A 16,692-nucleotide genomic window follows, 5' to 3' on the forward strand; every position below is an offset into this window, starting at 1 on the left:
TGTTGCACTTTGTCTCAGTCACCAACCTGCTCGCGCTGCTCCCTGGAGTATCTAGGCACCACCGCTGCATTTAAGCTGCCTGAGGGAGGGAGGGGGTGGGGGGGGGGGAGGTGCTTACCTGAGATCACGGTGATCTGGGGCCCTTACTGACTGTATCTGTACTGATGTTAATCCAGCTCCCTCACACTGTCACTCAGTAACCCCTTCCCCAGCACCCTTTATTCATCATCATAGGCAATCCCTTGGAATCGAGGAAGACTTGCTTCCACTCTTAGAATGAGTCCTTAGGTGGCTGAACAGTCCAACACGAGAGCCACAGCCCCTGCCATAGGTGGGACATACAGTCATTGAGGATAAGGGAGGGTGGGACAGGTTTGCCACACATTCTTTCCACTGCCTGCCCTTGTTTTCTGCATGCACTCGGCGATGAGACTCGAGGCACTCAGCACCCTCCCGGATGCACTTCCTCCACTTAGGGCAGTCTTTGGCCAGGGTCTCCCAGGTATCGGTGAGGATGTTGCACTTTATCAGGGAGGCTTTGAGGGTGTCTTTGTAATGTTTTCTCTGTCCACCTTTGGCTCGTTTGCCATGAAGGAGTTCTGAGCAGAGCGCTTGTTTTGGGAATCTCGTGTCTGGCATGCGGACAAAGTGGTCTGCCCAGCAGAGCTAATCAAGTGTGGCCAGTGCTTCGATGCTGGGGATGTTGACCTGATCGAGAACACTGACATTGTTGCATCTGTTCTCCGAGGGGATTTGTAGGATCTTGCGGAGGCATCGTTGGTGGTATTTCTCCAGCAACTTGAGGTGTCTACTGTATATGGCCCACGTCTCTGAGCCATATAGGAGGGCAGGTATTACTGCAGCCCTGTAGCCAATTTTATACATCTCAATAAGGTCTCTCCTCAGCCGCCTCTGTTCCAAAGTAAAAAACCCAGCCTATCCAATCTTTCCTCATTGTTAAAATTCTCTAGTCCAGGCAACATCCTCATAACTCTTCTCTGTCCCCTGTCTAGTGCAATCACATATTTCCTGTAATGTGGTGACCACAATTGCACGCAGTACTCTAGCTATGGCCAAAGTAGTGTTTTATACAGTTCATAAGAACATAAGAAATAGGAGCAGGAGTCGGCCATTTGGTCCCTCGAGCCTGCTCCACCATTCAATAGGATCACGACTGCTTTAATCTTGGGCTCAGCTCCACTTCCCTGCCCGCTCCCCATTACTCTTCACTCGCTTGTCGTTCAAAAATCTGCCATATCTCTACCTTAAATATATTCAATTCATCCAGGCCTGGGAATTTATCCACTTTCAAAGCTGCTAAACTCCTTCATACTTCCTCTCTCACTATGTTTATTTCATCTAATATTTCACACTCCTCCCTGATTGAAAACAGATGCAAAGTATTCATTAAGAACCATCCTCATGCATTCCGCCTCCACACACCGATTACCTTTATGTTCTCTCAGAGGCCCTACTCTTTTTTTAGTTATCCTCTTGCTCATAATGTATTTGAAAAACATCTTTGGGTTTTCCTTGATTTTACTTGCCAAAATGTTTTCATGTTTTCTCTTTGCTTTCCCAATTTCCTTTTTAATTGCACCCCTGCACTTTCTATACTCCTCTAGAGTGTCTGCAGTATTGAACCCCCGGTATCTATCAATAAACCTCCCTTTTTTTTCTTTATCCTATCCTGCATGTCCCTTGACATCCAGGGGGCTCTAGGGATGGGCAATAAATGCCGCCAATGCCAGCAACACCCGCATCCCGTGAACAAATTTTAAAAAAGCTCACGAGAACACAAATTTTCTTTCCAGGGTTTATTAAGTGCGCTGCCTAAGACAGAGTGGGTGATAATTTGCTCAATCTGGAGAACAGAAGTACACTGGATTCATGCACGATCTTCTTGAGTCTGTTCCAACCGACAATGGTTTAAGTGGCACTGGGTGCAGCGTCCAAGTAACCCCAGCACCGAGTCCGAGTGACCCCGGCACCGAGTCCGAGTGACCCCGGCACCGAGTCCGAGTGACCCCGGCACCGAGTCCGGGTGACCCCGGCACCGAGTCCGAGTGACCCCGGCACCAAGTCCGGGTGACCCCGGCACCGAGTCCGGGTGACCCCGGCACTGAGTCCGAGTGACCCCCGCCACCGAGTGCCCCACCGGCACTGAGCGTCCCCCAGGCACCAAGTCCCAATGACCCGGCACTGAGTGCACCCCCGGCACCGAGTCCCAGTGACCCCGGCACTGAATGCCCCCCGGCACCGAGTCCCAGTGACCCTGGCACTGAATGCCCCCCGGCACCGAGTCCCAGTGACCCCGGCACTGAATGCCCCCGACACCGAGTCCGAGTGACCCCGGTACTGAGTGCCCCCCGGCACCGAATCCGAGTGACCCTGGCACTGAGCGCCCCCCTTGGCACCGAGTCCCAGTGACCCCGGCACTGAGTGCCCTCCGGCACTGAGTCCGAGTGACCCCGGCATTGAGTGTCCCCCGGCACCGAGTCCGAGTGACCCTGGCACTGAGCGGCCCCTGGCACCGAGTCTGAGTGACCCTGGCACTGAGCGCCCCCCGGCACCGAGTGCCCCCCCGGCATCAAGTCCGAGTGCCCCCCGGCACTGAGTCCAAGTGACCCTGGCACTGAGCGCCCCCCCGGCACCGAGTCCAAGTGACCCCAGCACTCAGTGCCCCCCGGCACCGAGTCCGAGTGACCCCGGCACTGAGTGCCCCCACGGCACCGAGTCCGAGTGACCCTGGCACTGAGTGTCCCCACGGCACCGAGCGCAGAGTCCGAGTGCACCCCGGCACCGAGCGGTGCGGATTGAGCGGGTGCAGCATGGGGTCTTCTGCAGGGACCATGGCTGGGCCACATGATCCACACCACAGCGGTGACTGACGTGAGCTCTGACCAATAGGGAGAGAGCGGGCGGGGCTTGGAGGACTGAGGTGGCGGCGGGTCATCCAACCATTCGGGGGGTCCGAGACTTCCACCGCCTGCTTCTCCCACTGCTGAGACATGGAATAGCTTTTTGTTAATTGTTCCTGAGATGCGGGCGTTGTTTGTACGGCCAGCATTTATTGCTCATCCCTACTTGCCTTCAGAAGGTGGTGAGCAGTACGTGTATTTAAATAAGCTTGTGTTGCGAAGCTGCTGTCCATCTGGCCCTTTGAAAGGCTGCTCACTGTGGCCCCTCTCCCAGATTCCAGCCCTAGCTCTGTGCTCACTGTGGCCCCTCTCCCAGATTCCAGCTCCAGCTCTGTGCTCACTGTGGCCCCTCTCCCAGATTCCAGCCCTAGCTCTGGGCTCACTGTGGCCCCTCTCCCAGATTCCAGCCCTAGCTCTGGGCTCACTGTGGCCTCTCTCCCAGATTGCAGCCCTAGCTCTGGGCTCACTGTGGCCCCTCTCCCAGATTCCAGCCCTAGCTCTGGGCTCACTGTGGCCCCTCTCCCAGATTCCAGCCCTAGCTCTGGGCTCACTGTGGCCCCTCTCCCAGATTCCAGCTCCAGCTCTGTGCTCACTGTGGCCCCTCTCCCAGATTCCAGCCCTAGCTCTGTGCTCACTGTGGCCCCTCTCCCAGATTCCAGCTCCAGCTCTGTGCTCACTCAGCTGCTCTCACCTGGGGTCAGCATGTCACAATCGGCCCACACGCACCTGAGCTGGACACCAGGCCTCACCTCCTTGCTGCAGCGCCATTGGTTGGAGGACCCGCCACCAGCTCACTTCACTCATCTCCGCCGGGCTCTTCGTATTGGTCAGTGCTCCCGTGAGTCAGGCCGGCCCCAGGATCACATGCCCCAGTTCACTCCGTCCCTCGCAACACCAGGTGATCGGTGTGGCTGATCCCTTCGGTGTCCGGGGAGCTGCCAGCCAACTCCCCGGTTTGGATTTTACTTTATTTTCTCTCTCTGCCCCCACCTCGAGTTAAATCGGTTCCGAAAACTCACTTTCCGTCGGTGATTCGGCATCTAAACGGCCGACCTTTCCCAGGACACTAATACAAATTCAAAATACTACGGATGTTGGAATCTGAAATAAAAACAGAAAATGCTGGAAATCTCAGCAGACCAGGCAGCATCTATGGAGAGAGAAACAAAGTTAACCTTTCAGGTCAATGACCCTTCGTCATAACTGGCGAATGTTCGAGCCCGGTGTGCAGGCGCAGGAGAGGGCGGATTGTGGGAAGCCTGAGAATGCGCGGCACCGAGCAGGTGAGCCGGACATTTGAAGGAACCCTGTCTCTGTCTGTGTTGTGGTTAATTCTGCCAACTCTGTTCCAGTCATTCTGGAATGCAAAGATAAACCCCAGCTGCTATTCTCCAATGCTAACCTTCTTCGTAAACCCCTCTCCCTTCCACCCTCACCACTGACAACAATATGAAGAACTTATGGACTTCTTTCAAAGAGCCGGCACCAGCACGATGGGCCGATCAGCTGCCTCTGCCACTTCCCTTCCTTCCCCAGCCCAAAGTTTCTGTGACTGTGACAAAGGTAAACTATCCCTCCTGGAGCTTCTTGACTTGGTTGGAGGGCCCACCGCCAGCTCGCTCTGCCGACCTCCGCCCAGGCTCTTCCTATTGGGCAAATCTCCGTATTTAAGGAAGGATATACTTGCATTGGAGGCTGTGAAGAGAAGGTTCACTAGATTGATTCCGGAGAGGAGGGGGTTGACTTATGAGGATAGCTTGAGTAGGTTAGGCCTATACACACTGAAGTTCAGAAGAATGAGAGCTGATCTTATTGAAACATATAAGATAACGAGGGGGCTGGACAAGATGGATGCAGAGAGGATATTTCCACTCATAGGGGAAACTAAAACTAGGGGACATAGTCTCAGAATAAGGGGTCGCTCATTTAAAACGGAGATGAGTAGGAATTTCTTCTCTCAGAGGGTTGTAAACCTGTGGAATTCTCTGCCCCAGAGAGCTGTGAAGGCTGGGTGATTGAAGATAGTTAAGGCGGAGATGGACAGATTTTTGAGCGATAAGGGAGTAAAGGGTTATGGGGAGCGGGCAGGGAAGTGGAGCTGAGTCCATGATCTTGTTGAATGGCAGAGCAGGCTCGAGTGCCAAATGGCCTACTCCCGCTCCTATTTCTTATGTTCTTCTGTCTGATCTCCCGTCAGTCAGGCCGGGCCCACGTGGTGCTGGGCGGGGCCGAATCCGCATCCGCTCCATTCGTTTCAGTTTGAGGCGGTTTGTTCTGCAACTTTCCTCCAGCCGGATGTGACCATAATCCCGCAGGTCTGAAACAGAGGGACTGGTTAGCAGTTCATTGAGGGCCCGCGTCCCGGGGGTGAGAAGCTGCTGCAATCCCGGGGGAACCACTGCGGTCCCACTGGGTGGGGCCCAGCCCTGCCCCTCGCCCACTCTGATTGGTTGGAGGACCAACCGCCTGCCAGAACCTCCAGCCCCGCCCCCGCTCTTCCTATCGGTCCGGAGCTGCCATCAATCACCCGGTTGAGAGATGGGCGGAGAGAGGGAGTGGGTTAATAAACCTGGGGGAGTGCTGCTGGCTTCAACTGCGGACGAAAGCCCCGCCTGCCCGAGAGACAACACTCCGCATTCAGGAGGTGGGTGGGGAGGGTTGACCCATCCACCTCCACGGAGGTGTGTGGGGGACCTGACCCATCCACCTCCATGGCACGAACCTGGTATTGCAGTACTTCCAGGAACGGTGCAGTGGCTCTAGGCCTTTTGGCTAAGAGCATTGGCGCAGAGTGATCCTTGAATGGGCCCAAGGTGACCTCTGGCGTTTGTGATTTGACAAAGAATTGGAACGATTGGCTACGAATTAAAAAAAAAAACACTCCGCATTATCCGCTTCACACACTCCCGGGCTCGGCACCAGGCTCTGTGTTTGCCCTCTGATTCCAGGCCCGGTCGGTGAGCGCTCGGGGGAAGGGGGAATCACCGACCGCCATCTTGGTCAGGGCGGGTCTCGCCGCACATGCGTACTCCTTTGGGCAGGAACAAAGGGTGGGCGGGGTTTCAGGGTGGCTGTGAGTTTGATTGGTCACCTGTTTGTGCCCAGGTCAGTGACCCCTGAGAGGGAGCCTTGTTGTGCTGATTGTTGTCTGGTGACCCTGGGCCCAGGCTCCCCCTATTGAGCCAGCCCGGGGCTCATCCTATTGTGCCAGCCCGGGACTTACCCTATTGTGCCAGCCCGCAGCTCACCCTCGTGGGCCAGCCTGGGGCTCACCCTATTGGCCTAGTGGCGAGCAGAGAAAATCAGCAGTCCATTGATTTTCTTCTCACTCTGGGCACAGCGGGTGCAGAACCAAACCCAACCTGAGCAGAGGGAACGGTAAAACTGGGAGCGGGGGAGAAAATGATGGAGAAGGTGCGATGGGTTTGGATTTCAGTACTGGGAGGAGGGAAGAGTGTATTGGGTGGGGATTTACAGCTTTGGGGCAACTAGCGAGGAAATGGTTTTACGTAGAAACTAGAATTATCTGGTCTTAATATCTATCCTGTATTTACCGGCGAGTTCACAGGAAGGAGCCAGTGTGTGAAGTTCCCTGTGGGGTCAGAATGTTCAGTGTCTGACCCTGAGCTGCCCCAGGGAGGATGCAGTGTGTGATGTCCCTGTGGGGTGCAGTGTGTTCAGTGTCTGACCCTGAGCTGCCCCAGGGAGGGGGCAGTGTGTGATGTCCCTGTGGGGTGCAGTATGTTCAGTGTCTGACCCTCAGCTGCCCCAGGAAGGGACAGTGTGTGATGTCCCTGTGGGGTGCAGAGTGTTCAGTGTCTGACCCTGAGTTGCCCCAGGGAGGGGGCAGTGTGTGAGGCCGTTGTGAGATGCAGTATGTTCTGTGTCTGGCCCTGAGCTTCCCCAGGTAAAAATTAATGTGTCCCCAGTATTCCGTTGAAAAGGGGATTAAATCACACCGAGGATAATGAGCAGCTACCCACCAGTCTCTGCACTTTATTGTCCAGTAATCACCTCACCATCATATAGAAGCTCCTGATCTTTAGCTCCAGTGTGTGATGATTGGTGCCAGTGCTGGTAAAACTGAAACTGACATGAGGTTAGTTTGGAAAGGAATGAACCACTTGCAACTCTCTTTCCATAACCATTTTTCTGACTGTTACCTCCCCAACCACTTGCAAGCTTGTAGGCATCATCCAGCACAGTAATAACTAAGACAGGGTCTGGTGTAATATAAACAGAGACCGGGCCTAGTGTAATATAAACAGAGACCGGGCCTAGTGTAATATAAACAGAGACAGGGCCTAGTGTAATATAAACAGAGACAGGGTCTGGTGTAATATAAACAGAGACCGGGTATAGTGTAATATAAACAGAGACAGGGTCTAGTCTAATATAAACAGAGACAGGGTCTAGTCTAATATAAACAGAGACAGGGTCTAGTGTAATATAAACAGAGACAGGGTCTAGTGTAATATAAACAGAGACAGGGTATAGTACAGTAATAACTGAGACAGGGTCTAGTTTTACACTAGAAACAAATCTTTAATAATTGAAACAGTTTTTTTGCAATAACTGAAAGATGATAGACCCGGCTTCTGTTAGTGTGACACTATTTTACCAGAATACCAGAAACATACTCGATTGAATACAGTAGTGACATGGTTCAGAATTATAATAATAGAGATGTGCACTAGAATGGGAATAACAGGGGCAGGTTATTTTCCAATCATAGCAGAGGCCAGGTCTAGTGTAACAATTCCAGAGACAGGATCCCATATAATCAGAGTGGAGACAGGATCCCGAGTAATAACAGCAAATGCATAGCCCACTGTGAGTAACATCGACAGTGCTGGATCCAATAATAATAGAGGCAGACTCTAGTGTCATACTGAACACAATGCTGGATCGAGTGTGATGGTCACACAGCCAGTATCTAGTGCACTCAAACCAAGATTGGGTCTCATCTAATAGTGTGTGCAAGTCAGGGCCTATTGTTATAATTTCAGTCACCCTGCAGCCTTTTAGCGTCCTCCTCACAGCTCACACTGCCACCCAGCTTAGTATCATCTGCAAACTTGGAGATATTACATTCAATTCCTTCATCCAAATCATTAATATATATTGTAAATAGCTGGGGTCTCAGCACTGAACCTTGCGGTACCCCACTAGTCACTGCCTGCCATTCTGAAAAGGACCCGTTTATTCCTACTCTTTGCTTCCTGTCTGCCAACCAGTTCTCTAGCCACGTCAATACATTACCCCCAATACCATGTGCTTTAATTTTGCACACTAATCTCTTGTATGGGACCTTGTCAAAAGCCTGTTGAAAATCCAAATACACCACATCCACTGGTTCTCCCTTGTCCACTCTGCTAGTTACATCCTCAAAAAATTCTATAAGATTTGTCAAGCATGATTTCCCTTTCATAAATCCATGCTGACTTGGACCGATCCTGTCACTGCTTTCCAAATGCGCTGCTATTCCGTCTTTAATAATTGATTCCAACATTTTCCCCACTACTGATGTCAGGCGAACCGGTCTATAATTCCCTGTTTTCTCTCTCACTCCTTTTTTTTAAAACGTGGGGTTACATTAGCTACCCTCCAATCCAGAGGAACTGATCCAGAGTCCAAAGAATGTTGGAAAATGAGCACCAATACACCCACTATTTCTAGCGCCACTTCCTTAAGTACTCTGGGATACAGACTATCAGGCCCTGGGGATTTATCGGCCTTCAATCCCATCAATTTCCCCAACACAATTTCCTGACTAATAATGATTTCCTTCAGTTCCTCCTTCTCGCTAGACCCTCCGTCCCCTAGTATTTCAGGAAGGTTATTGGTTATTTGTGTCTTCCTTAGTGAAGACAGAACCAAAGTATTTGTTCAATTGGTCTGCCATTTCTTTGTTCCCCATTATAAATTCACCTGATTCTGACTGCAAGCGACCTACATTTGTCTTCACTAATCATTTTCTCTTTACATATCTATAGAAGCTTTTGCAGTCAGTTTTTGTGTTCCCTGCAAGCTTCCTCTCATAATCTATTTTCCCCTTCCTAATTAAACCCTTTGTCCTCCTCTGCTGAATTCTAAATTTCTCCTGGTCCTCAGGTTTGCTGTTTTTTCAGGCCAATTTATATGCCTCTTCCTTGGATTTAACACTATTCCTAATTTCTCTTGTTAGCCACGGTTGAGCCGCCTTCCCCGTTTTATTTTTACGCCAGACAGGGATGCACAATTGTTGAAGTTCATCCATGTGATCTTTAAATGTCTGCCATTGTCTATCCACCGTCAACCCTTTAAGTATCATTCGCCAGTCTATCCTAGCCAATTCATGTCTCATGCCATCGAAGTTACCTTTCTTTAAGTTCAGGATCCTAGTCTCTGAATTAACTGTGTCACTCTCCATCTTAATGAAGAATTCTCCATATTATGGTCACTCTTCCCCAAGGGGCCTCGCACAACAAGATTGCCAATTAATCCTCTCTCATTACACAACACCCAGTCTAGGATGGCCTGCTCTCTAGTTGGTTCCTCGACACATTGGTCGAGAAAACCATCCCTTATACACTCCAGGAAATCCTCCTCCACTGTATTGTTACCAGTTTTGTTAGCCCAATCTATATGTAGATTAAAATCACCCATGGTAATTGCTGTACTTTTATTACACGCATCCCTAATTTCTTGTTTGATGCTGTCCCCAACCTCACTACTACTGTTTGATGGTCTGTACACAACTCCCACTAGCGTTTTCTGCCCTTTTGTATTCCGCAGCTCTACCCATACAGATTCCACATCATCCAAACTAATGTCCTTCCTTACTATTGCGTTAATCTCCTCTTCAACCAGCAATGCTACCCCCATCTCCTTTTCCTTTCTGTCTATCCTTCCTGAATATTGAATACCCCTGGATGTTGAGTTCCCAGCCTTGGTCACCCTGGAGCCATGTCTACATAATCCCAATTACATCATATCCGTTACAGCTATGTGCACAGTTAATTCATCCACCTGATTACGAATGCTCCTCGCATTGAGACATGGAGCCTTCAGACTTGTTTTTTTTAAACACACTTTGTCTTTTCAGAATTATGTTGTAATGTGGCCCTTTTTGATTTTTGCCTTTGATTTCTCTGCCCTCCACCTTTCCTTATCTCCTTTCTACCTTTTGCTTCTGCTCCCATTTTACTTCCCTCTGTCTCCCTGCATAGGTTCCCATCCCCCTGCCATATTAGTTTAAACTCTCCCCAACAGCACTAGCAAACACTCTCCCTAGTACATTGGTTCCGGTCCTGCCCAGGTGCAGACCATCTGGTTTGTGCTGGTCCCCCAGAACTGATTCCAATGTCCCAGGAATTTGAATACCTCCCTCTTGCACCATTCCTCAAGCCACATATTCATCTTAACTATCCTGCTATTTCTACTCTGACTAGCACGTGGCACTGGTAACAATCCTGAGATTACTACCTTTGAGGTGCTACTTTTTATTTTAACTCCTAGCTCTCTAAGTTCAGCTTGTAGGACCTCATCCCGTTTTTTACCTTTATCATTGGTACCTATATGCACCACGACAACTGAATGTTCACCCTTCCCCTCCAAAATGCCCTGCAGCCGCTCCGAGACATCCTTGACCCTTGCACTGCCCATCTCTTGTTGGGCTTGGTACGTATTGGGTAGAAAAGTTCACCTGAATGCATTTTAAGAATTCTTCTCCCTCTACACATTTCACACTAAATCTATCCCAGTTAATATTAGAGTAATTGAAATCCCCTACTATTACTGCCTTATTGTTTATGCATCTGTCAGAAATGTGCCTACATATTTGCTCTTCTATCTCCCTCTGACTGGGGGTCTATAGTACATCCCTAGCAGTGTGATTGCCCCTTTTTTGTTCTTCAGTTGATCCCACATGGCCTCCTTTGATGACCCCTCTAACTTATCATCCCTCCTCAGAGCTGCCATTGTTTCTTTAATCAATACTGCAACACACCCTCCCTTTCCCCCACCCCTCCTCTCTATCTGGTCTTAAAACCCTGTAACCAGGAATGCTGAGCTGCCATTCCTGCCCTTCTTTCAGCCATGTCTCACTAATAGCTATAAACAGCTTCCCACTAGTTCTGTAGTTTAGTTCCATTCCAGCGGGGAGCTTGTTGACTGTGAGTTGGAGCATGGCAGCAAGGAAGATTGAGGAGGGATCGAGCGATGACACAGCCTTGCTTGACCCCGATCCAGATGTGAATTGGGTCTGTAATGGATTTGTCGGTAAGGATCACGTTGTCGTTGAGATGCAGTACGCGGATGACGCCTGCGTCTGCGCACATTCTGAAGCTGACCTCCAGGATACAGTCAATGTATTCACTGAGGCATATGAAAGCATGGGCCTTACGCTTAACATCTGTAAGACAAAGCTCCTCTACCAGCCTGTCACCGCTGCACAGCACTGCCCTCCAATCATCAAGATTCACCACGCAGCCCTCGACAACATGGACCATTTCCCATATCTCGGGAGCCTTTTATCAACAAAGGTAGACATTGATGCGGAAATTCAACATTGCCTTCAGTGTGCCAGTGCAGCCTTTGGCCGTCTGAGGAAAAGAGTGTTTGAAGACCAGGCCCTCAAATCTACCACCAAGCTTATGGTCTACAGGGCTGTAGTAATACTCGCCCTCCTGTATGGATCAGAGGCATGGACGATGTACAGAAGGCACCTCAAGTCGCTGGAGATATATCACCAACGATGTCTCCGCAAGATCCTGCAAATCCCCAGGGAGGACAGGCGCACCAACATCAGTGTCCTCATCCAGGCTAACATCCCCTGTATTGAGCACTGACCACGTTTGATCAGCTTTGCTGGGCAGGCCACATAGTTCGCATGCCAGATACGAGACTCTCTAAGCAAATGCTTTATGCGGAGCTCCCTCATGGCAAACGAGCCAAAGGTAGGTAGCAGAAACGTTACAAGGACACCCTCAAAGCCTCCCTGGTAAAGTGCGACATCACCACTGACATCTGGGAGACCCTGGCCGAAGACCGCCCGAGGTGGAGAAAGTGCATCCGGGAGGGCGTTGAGCACTTCGAGTCTCAATGCAAAGAGCGTGAAGAGATCAAGCGCAGGCAGCGGAAGGAGTGCGCGGCAAACCAGCCCCAACTACCCCTTCCCTCGACGAATGTCTGTCCCACCTGTAACAGGGTCTGTGGCTCTCGTATTGGACTGTTCAGCCACCAAAGAACTCACTTTGAGAGTGGAAGCAAGTCTTTCTTGATTTCGAGGGACTGCCTCTATCATCATAGACGGTCCTCATATCGAGGAGTTCTTGCTTCTGATGACGATGATAATGATGAATAATAGCTATAATATCATACTCCCATGTGTCTGTCTGTGCCCTCAGCTCATCTGCCTTATTCCCTAGACTCCTTGCATTGAAGAATATACCATTTAGCACTGCCAAACTGCCTTGTTGTCTATTTTCTAGCTGCCGTTTCCTCTGCCATCCAAACTCGCTTTCAAATTTCTGACTCCTAATCCAGCTTTTCTTCTCTCCCTTTTGAATCTACTCTCAGGTTCCCAGCTCCCTGCTAAGCTAGTTTAAACCCTCCCCAACAGCAGTCGCAAACCCCACAGTGAGGATATTGGTCCCAGTCCGGTTGAGGTGCAACCCCCAGCTTGTACAGGTCTCACCTTCCCCAGAAATGGTCCCAAAGCCTCAGGAATCTAAAGCCTTTCCTCCTGTACAATCTCTCCAGCCATGCATTCATCTGCTCTATCTTCCTATTTCTGTACTCACTAGCATGTGGCACCAGGTGTAATCAGGACATTACGACCTTTGAGGTCCAGCTTTTTAATTTCTTTCCTAGCTCCCTAAAATCTGTCTGTATGACCTCATCCCGCTTTCTACCTAAGTCATTGCTGCCGATATGGACCACGACCTCTGACTATTCAGCCTCCACCCCCTCAGAATGTCCTGCAGCCGTTCAGTGACAACCTTGACCCTGGCATCAGAGAGGCAACATACCATCCCTGGAGTCACGTCTGCGGCCGTAGAAGCATCTGTCGGTTCCCCTAACTATCGAATCCTCTACCACTATTGCTCTTCCACTCTTCTTCCTTCCCTCCTGTGCAGCTGCACTTCCCAGAGCAACCATCGTGCTCACCAGTACTTTCCAGACTGAAAATCGGTTCGAGAGTCAGGGGACTCCTGCCCTACCTGCCTGGTCCTCCTTGTCTGCCTGATGGTCACCCATTCCCTCTATGCCTGCACACTCTTAAGCTGCGGAGTGAACACCTCCTGAAACGTGCTATCCACGAAGTTCTCAGCCTCGCGGATGCACTGCAGTGAGGCCAGCCGCTGCTCAAGCTCCGAAACCCGGAGGCTCAAGCTGCTTTAGCTGGCGACACGTCCCACAACATAAGAAATAGGAGCAGGAGTAGGCCATACGGCCCCTCGAGCATGCTCCGCCATTTAATATGATCATGGCTGATCCGATCATGGACTCAGGTCCACTTCCCTGCCCGCTCCCATAACCCCTTATCGGTTAAGAAACTGTCTAGCTCTGTCTTAAATTTATTCAATGACCCAGCTTACACAGCTCTCTGAGGCAGCGAATTCCACAGATCCACAACCTTCTGAGAAAAGAAATTTCTCCTCATCTCAGTTTTAAATGGGCGGCCCCTTATTCTAAGATCATGCCCCCTAGTTCTAGTCTCCCCTATCAGTGGAAACATCCTCTCTGCATCCACCTAATCAAGCCCCCTCATAATCTTATACGTTTCGATAAGATCACCTCTCAGCCTTCTGAATTCCAATGAGTAGAGGCCCAACCTACTCAACCTTTCCTCCTAAATCACCCCCTCATCTCCAGAATCAACCTTGTGAACCTTCTCTGAACTGCCTCCAATGTATATCCTTTCATAAATATGGAAACCACAACTGCACGCAGTATTTCAGGTGATTGTCCAGGTCACGGGAAATGTCCAGGACTTCCCACATGGCACAGGATGTGCATTCCTTGGGACTGAGTTGCCCTGCCATGATAGAAATTCTGAGCAGACAGTTCTAGTTTCTCTGGAACATTCTTTCCTCTCTTGCCCCTCTTAAGTATGTAGAATTTGTCCCACTCCCCTGCTCTTGCCTCATAAGCCTGCAAGTATTTCTAACTCAAATATTTATCTCTTTTGAAACTAACTAGTGAATCTGCTTCCACCACCCTTTCAGGCAGTGTATTCCAGGTCATAACAACTAACTGCTTAATATTTTTCCCTCATGTTGCATTTGGTTCATTTGCCAATCACCTTAAATCGGTGTCCTCTGGTTACCGACCCTTTTGACACTGAAAATTGTTTCTCCTTATTATAGAATCATAGAAATTTACAGCACGAAAGGAGGTCATTTCAGCCCATCGTGTCCGTGCCGGCCAACAAAGAGCTATCCAGCCTAATCTCATTTTCCAGCTCTTGATCCATGGCTTTGTATGTTACGGCACTTCAAGTGCACATCTCAGTACTTTTTAAATGTGGTGAGGGTTTCTATCTCTACTGCCCTTTCAGGCAATGAGTTCCAGACCCTCACCACCCTCCGCATGAAGAAATTTCCCCTCAAATCGCCTCTAAACCTCCTACCAATTACTTTAAATCTATGCTCTCTGGTTGTTGACATCTCTGCGAAAGGAAATAGGTCCTTCCTATCCACTATATCTAGGTCCCTCATAATTTTATACACCTCATTAAGGTCTCGCCTGAACCACCTCTGTTCCAAAGAAAATAAACCCAGCCTATTCAGAGGGTTGGTGGGTTGGCGGAGGTTACAGAGATTGGGAGGGGTGAGGCCCTGGTGGGATTTGAACAAGAGGATGAGTATTTTAAAGGCTGATGCCATCAGGCATCTCACTCAGCACAGAATGTGACTCACTACCAACAGGAAGGATATTATTTTAAATACTACAGATGAATTATGAGAGGAAATCAATCTCTGTGGCTTTAACTAACAATGACATGGAAAGAGGAAATTGAATGATCTTTAAACACCTGGTTCACTTGGCACTGAAGTGTCTGAAACTCATAAGAACTCCAGGGAAACAAAATACTGACAAATGTTAAACTTTTTTGTTGACGAGACAAATCTCGATTTAACTTTTAAAAGATAAATTGTTCAACAGGGGTTCACACTGACTCACCCGACAGGCCGACTCAGGATCCAACCCTCAAACACCGCGATTGGTTGTAGAACACGCTGATCCCTGGGCCAACCGGCCTCTGAGCTCTCTTCCTGTTGGTTCCCAGGGCAATCAATCACCACTCGCCAACATTACGCTTCCAGATGAAGTTGAGGGGCTCAGAGGGAGAAATAAAATGAGGCAGTGAATCTGAGTTAAGAAATAAAATTGGAGAAGTATGATTAAATGAACAAGGAGAGGCAATATAAACTAAAGGGTACAATCCGAAAGGGGCTGCATGAACATTGAGACCTGCGGGTATATGTGCACAAATCGTTGAAGGTGGCAGGGCAGGTTGAGAAAGCAGTTAAACAAGCTTACGGGATCCTGGGCACCAAAAAGGCATAGAGTACAAAAGCACGGAAGTTATGATGAACCTTTATAAAACACTGGTTCGGCCTCAACTGGAGTATTGTGTCCAATGCTGGGCACCGCACATTAGGATCCGAAGGCCTTAGAGAGGGTGCGGAAAAGATTTACAAGAATGATTCATGAGATGAGGGACTTCAGTTACATGGATAGACTGGAAAAGGTGGAGTTGTTCACCTTGGAGAAGAGAAAGTTGAGGAGATTTGATAGAAGTGTTCCAAATCATGAGGAGTCTGGACAGAGTGGATAGGGAGAAACTGTTCCCATTGGTAGAAGGGTCAAGAACCAGAGGAGATAGATTTAAGGCGATTGGCAGAAGAATCGAAAGGTGACGCAAGCAAAAGCGTTTTTATGCAGCGAATGGTTAGGATCCGGAATGCATGGCCTCAAAGGGCAGTGGAGGCAGATTCAATCACAGCTTTCAAAAGGGAATGGATAAGTATCTGAAAGAAAAACATTTGAAGGGCTTGGGGGAAAGGGTGGGGGAGTGGCACGAGCTGGGAGCCGGCATGGCCCCGACGGGCCGAATAGGCTTCTTCCATTTTGTAACCATTCTCTGATTCTGTGAGCAGAATCATTCTCAATCTAACTCAATCTAAAGTGACTGTGACTGCTCCAAGTATAACCACTTCAGCTGCTGCAGTTTTATTCATGTCACTGGTCACCACTGGTCTGGATGTACTAGGGGACCGAGGGTTGAGTGAGAAGGAGAAACTGATGGATATCCTTATTAGGCGGGAAATTGTGTTGGGGAAATTAATGGGATTGAAGGCCGATAAATCCCCGGGGCCTGATTGTCTGCATCCCAGAGTACTTAAGGAGGTGGCCCTAGAAATAGTGGATGCATTGGTGATCATTTTCCAACAGTCTATCGACTCTGGATCAGTTCCTATGGACTGGAGGGTAGCAAATGAGGGTAAAAAAGGAGGGAGAGAGAAAACAGGTAATTATAGACTGGTTAGTCTGACATCAGTAGTGGGGAAAATGTTGGAGTCAATTATTAAGGATGAAATAGCAGCGCATTTGGAGAGCAGTGACAGGATCGGTCCAAGTCAGCATGGATTTGTGAAAGGAAAATCATGCTTGACACATCTTCTGGAATTTTTTGAGGATGTAACTAGTAGAGTGGACAAGGGACAACCAGTGGATGTGGTGCATTTGGACTTTCAAAAGGCATTTGACAAGGTCCCAC

General features: G+C 49.4%; 1 long non-coding RNA gene across 10 annotated transcripts in view; it reads right to left on the reverse strand.

The window, feature by feature from the left end:
- Nucleotides 1-16,692, reverse strand: part of LOC139273712 (uncharacterized) — a 75,806-nt gene that overhangs the window by 24,589 nt on the left and 34,525 nt on the right. For 6 of the 10 annotated variants that reach the window (XR_011595318.1, XR_011595316.1, XR_011595312.1 and 3 more), the window contains exons 5-6: nt 15,093-15,281; nt 3,671-4,022 (exon numbers count right to left, since the gene is read on the reverse strand). This is a non-coding gene — a long non-coding RNA (uncharacterized lncRNA). Of the gene's footprint in view, nt 1-772; nt 866-3,612; nt 4,023-15,092; nt 15,282-16,692 lie in introns of those variants that run through there. The other 4 variants (XR_011595317.1, XR_011595313.1, XR_011595310.1 and 1 more) reach the window with 4 other exon arrangements.

This window comes from Pristiophorus japonicus, chromosome 9, assembly GCF_044704955.1.
Source record: "Pristiophorus japonicus isolate sPriJap1 chromosome 9, sPriJap1.hap1, whole genome shotgun sequence".
NCBI classification, from domain to species: Eukaryota; Metazoa; Chordata; class Chondrichthyes; family Pristiophoridae; genus Pristiophorus; species Pristiophorus japonicus.